The sequence below is a fragment of the Parasteatoda tepidariorum genome, chromosome 2 (assembly GCF_043381705.1).
Source record: "Parasteatoda tepidariorum isolate YZ-2023 chromosome 2, CAS_Ptep_4.0, whole genome shotgun sequence".
In the NCBI taxonomy this organism is placed as follows: Eukaryota; Metazoa; Arthropoda; class Arachnida; order Araneae; family Theridiidae; genus Parasteatoda; species Parasteatoda tepidariorum.
Window position 1 is genome coordinate 105,091,458 of NC_092205.1, and position 3,815 is coordinate 105,095,272.

Consider the following 3,815-nt stretch of genomic DNA (forward strand, 5'->3'; position numbering starts at 1 on the left):
ATCAAGCAATCGATGTTAAAAATGCGGTCAGTGGGCTGAAGCTGATATTTTCTCTAATGATATCTAAATCAAAGATTTTATTAAAATTTGCGTTGTTACACTCCTTTGCTTTTTTATAGAATTTTGAGTTGATCCTAGCCATGTATTGATTAATATCCTCTATTTTTAAGTCGTTTTTAAGGGATGTGTTGCTGATAGCCCTTGGGGCACCCAACATTGTTCTGATGAGCTTGCCCTCAAGATTGGAAAGTTTATTCTTTAGATTATTAGTCAGTGTTGTTAGGGCTGGACTGCCGTAGGTCAGAATCGGTCTAATAATTTGAAGGTAAATGGTTCTTTTATTGTTTATATCGAGCTTGGAGTTTTTGTTTAAAATTGCGTATAGGGCGAAAAACGCACCTTTACCTCTCTTGATAACATCATCTATATGCTTACTCCAGCTGAGGTTGAAAGATATGGTAATACCCAGATATTTAACATGTTTAATTGGAGCTATGTCCACGCTAAAAAGCTTGATATTTGGGATAGCCTCGAATTTAATTTTACTGTGAATTATCATGTACTGACTTTTGTCTGGGTGAAGCTTTACCCTCCATTTGGAGCACCAATTTTCTACTATTTTCAATTTATTTTGTAGTAGCTCTATTGCTCTATTAGTATTTAGTGATTTGGTGACTATAGCAGTGTCATCTGCGTATAGTGCGACTAGTTCATTTAGGTTGTTATTAACAGGAAAGTCTGCAGTAAACAGAATGTAAAGAATCGGTCCAAGGATGGACCCCTGCGGTACTCCCGCTCTGATAAGTTTATAATCAGAATATGTATTGTTTATTTTAATTCTAAAATAACGTTTATTTAGATATGCATTAAGAAGGGAGAGTAGGCTCTTTGAGAAGTTCATCTCGTTTAATTTGACAATAAGGCCCTTATGCCATACTCGATCGAACGCTTTCGCGACGTCGAGTAGGATAAGGGCCATTGTCTCCATTTTAAATTTACCATTACTAATGAATTCCATTAAGTTAATGACTTGTTTTGTAGTAGAAAGGTTGGCTCTAAAACCATATTGTTGGTCCGGTAGGTTATGTAAATATTGTTGTAGTCTATTTTTGATAACGTTCTCCAGTATTTTTGAAAGTGAGGGCAGTAGGCTAATAGGCCTATGATTGTTGGGGTTAGAGGCATCTTTCCCTGGTTTCGGGAAGAGTATTATATCCGATTTTTTCCACATGTTTGGGAAATAACAGTTGTTTAGGCAGGCATTAAAAATCTCAGTAAGGATGGGAATAATAGTAGGTGGAGCATTCTTGATCATTTCATTAGTAATACTATCATGACCTGGGGCCTTTTTGTTTTTTAGTTTTTTGATAATAATAATTTCATTGTCATTGGTAGGCTCATTATCACTAATATTAGGAATGTTGGACATGATATCATTATAAGTATTCTCAACAAAATAGTCATTAATAGGGCATGATGGTTCGTTATTTAGGTTGAATTGCTCATACATTGTATTCGCGAAAACCTCTGCTTTATCTGCATCAGTGTATGCAATGTTGTTGAAATTTTTAAGGGGAAGATTTGTTTGTGGAGTTTTCCTAAGAGCTCTTGCCATCCTCCAAATTGAGTTGTCGTCTTTATTTAGAGATGCAACCTTATCATTCCATTGGGTGTTCCGATATTTTAAGCATTCCTCTGTGATGATTTTTTTGAGTCTGTTTGCCTCGGTCTTATAACTTGGATTGGAAGTCCTTTTATAATACTTAATCAGTTTATTCTTGGCTCTTATTTTTTCTTTGATTTGCCATGGGAGTTTGAAGTTGTTCAGGTTTTTAATTTTCACCGTGGTGGCGTCTGATAATGCATTTTGCATATTAGTGTTTAAGTTGTCGATTGCAGTATCAATATCATCGTTAGATTTTATTTCATTTGGCCTCTTGAGTTTCAAATTTAGGATATTGTGGTAGAGCAGCCAATCTGTATTCTTTTTCTTTATAGTTTGCTCATTAATTTGTAGATTAGTGTTAATTAATACAGGCAGGTGATCGCTGCTGAGGTCATTGATAACATTAAGAGCAAATGCCGGTGGCATGTTAGTCATCATGATATCCAAGATATCTGGTCTACAGTTATGCTTATATGGGTAATGCGTGGGGTCTGTTGGAGCATATAATGTTAGGCCCAAATTTTTGACAATGGTATGGAGTCTTATGCCTTGTCTATTATTTGTATTACAGCCCCATATGATGTTTTTTGCATTGAAGTCTCCTAATATAATGGTGTCCATAGTGTTATCAAAAAGTTCCTTAAAATATGACTCCTTCAGTTCGTTGTTGGGGGGGTTGTAGAGTGAGGTGATCTTAATATCTTTATTTGCTAGTTGAATAATAACTGATGTTTCATCTATGAGGTCTTTGGTATTAGCATTGTATAAAGAAGAGTTAATACATTTTGAGACGTAGATCGCTGTGCCGCCACCATTGTGCGATCACACCTATAGGCATTATACATAGGTAGGTTGAGTCTTTGATTAGGCTTAGCGTGTGTCTCTGTAATGGCTATAACATCAGGGGTGTGTTCAGCGACAAAGTCAATTAACTCTGCCATTTTCGTAGTCATATTATCAGCGTTCCAGAGAATGATACTGAGCAATATTGTCTTATTTCTGTCCATAATTTTCACTAGGGTTTCCTTTGTTTTTCTCAGTGTTGTAAGTTTGGGCACTGACTCTAGTAATAAGACTGTGGAGATTGTTTGAAGCCTCAATAGCTTTAAGTAGTAATTTCTCGAGATTGAGTTCCTCGTTTTCTGGGTTGCTGCTCAGGGCGCTAGCATAAGTTTTTGGGTATTCGCTACTTCTCGTAACAACATTCCTTTTGAAGTCATATGATTTACTTTTGTAGAACTGATTTTGTATTTTATTGACTGCTTCTTTATATTTGTCGCATTTTTGTGCGTTGGCTGTATGCTCTTCATTACAGTTGCAGCATTTAGGTTTAGTATGCTCATTGGGGCAGTCCTTTGTTAAGTGGTCGCCGGCGCATTTAACGCATTTTGGCGGGTGTTTGCAATTGGTCTGGCCATGGAAGAACGCCTGACATCTATGGCACTGTGTTGGTCTATCTGTTTTCTTATAATCTTCAACTCTAATGTTGGTGTTAAGAATTGATCTGATATTATAGATTTCCTTGTATTGTCCTATTTTATTTAAATCGACAATGAAGATGGGCAATTTGCGCTTATATTCGCCTTGTCTCTTTTTAAGTTGTGTTACCTTCGTAACTGGTAGGTTATGTTTCAAGAGGTCGTCTGTGATCTCCTCTTCAGTGAAGTCGGGTGGGACGCTTTTTAGCACTACTCTAAGCTTTCTTTCACTTGGTAGAGAATATGTATGGTATGAGATGTTTTCATTATTTAGAAGGGTAATTATCTGATTTCTTTCTTCCATTCTCTTAGTTTTAATTACAAATTTATCTCCATTGCTCATTTTTCCACTACAATCTTTAATATTTTTCTCCTGTAGTATCTCTCTAAACTCTCTCCATTTAAAGTTGCTATCATTTATGACTATAGGGGGTGGCAAGGAGCTCTTTTTAGCTAAGGTGAAATCATCATTATTGCCATCTCGATTATTATCATTATTAGTATCATTTGTGTCCATAAACGTGGGATCGTTATTTGAATTTAGGGGGGGAAATTCCTCATTACGCCTGAATCGTTTGTTTTGTTTTGTTTGATTAGGGTTACTAGTGTTATTTTCTGTGTTATAATATTCGCCAAAAGGTTCTGTGCAATCAAGTTTCTTTTGTTTATAA